We start from the raw sequence: 881 nt of genomic DNA on the forward strand, positions 1-881 counted from the left end.
TGCCCTTAGCCTGTGACTGGGCCCCACCCCCTCCCCAGAGTCACATGGCTGCAGGTCCCTGTTCCCTCGCAACAAACCGCAGACCCTTCTTGCTGACATACCTTCTTAAAGTCAAAGCCGTATTTGGTGAGGAAGGAGCAGGTGGAGGACTGGAAGGTAAATTCCGGGTCCAGGGGACCGAAGCTGGGCGGGAACAGGTAGAAGTTGTAGCAGAGAACGTCAATCCTGCACACGAAGGGCAGATTAAACAATCTCAACCACGGAGACGGCTAACAGCCCAGAGACAGCACCATTAACCAAATAACATCAACCTCCCAAGGGGCACTGAGGTCAAACAGACATTCTAAACCCAGCGACTGAAGGAGACAGGAGTTCAGAGGAGTGAATACTGGGTCAAAGTGATCAGCTGAAGGAGTGTCCTGAGGGAGTGAGAAAGAGAGGGAGGGAGAGGAGTAGGGAGGCAAATGTAGACCCCTCAGGACCTCAAGCAGCTGAAGGCCCAGCCGTCAGTGATGGACAAATTTAAGAATCACACAGCACCAGGTTCCAGTCCAACAGGTTTATTTGGAAGCACTACTGCTCCATAACCACGTGATAGAGAGGCAGCGCTCCGAAAGCTAGTGCTTCCAAATAAACCTGTTGGACTATAACCTGGTGTTGTGTGATTTTTAACTTTGTTCACTCCAGTCCAACACCAGCTCCTCCACATCAATGGGGGAGTGATGGGAATCAGGGTAAGAGGGGGTAGTGGCAAGAGGAGGCTGTAGAGAGACACAGAAGGGGTGTAGGAGCTGGAGGAGGTTACAGAGATAGGGAGGGGCGGCACGGTGGTTAGCACTGCTGCCTCACAGCGCCAGAGACCTGGGTTCAAATCCCGCCTC

General features: G+C 53.1%; 2 protein-coding genes across 3 annotated transcripts in view; both read right to left on the reverse strand.

The window, feature by feature from the left end:
* Positions 1 to 881, reverse strand: part of LOC122544186 (immunoglobulin superfamily member 22-like) — a 789,994-nt gene that overhangs the window by 344,235 nt on the left and 444,878 nt on the right. The gene's annotated exons all lie outside the window — the stretch shown is intronic.
* Positions 1 to 881, reverse strand: part of LOC122544187 (poly(A)-specific ribonuclease PNLDC1-like) — a 28,744-nt gene that overhangs the window by 26,886 nt on the left and 977 nt on the right. Inside the window, exon 2 of the mRNA XM_043683241.1 lies at positions 102 to 225. The gene's annotated coding sequence lies outside the window, so the exon portion shown is untranslated. The remainder of the gene's footprint in view (positions 1 to 101; positions 226 to 881) is intronic.

This window comes from Chiloscyllium plagiosum, chromosome 47 (assembly GCF_004010195.1).
Source record: "Chiloscyllium plagiosum isolate BGI_BamShark_2017 chromosome 47, ASM401019v2, whole genome shotgun sequence".
In the NCBI taxonomy this organism is placed as follows: domain Eukaryota; kingdom Metazoa; phylum Chordata; class Chondrichthyes; order Orectolobiformes; family Hemiscylliidae; genus Chiloscyllium; species Chiloscyllium plagiosum.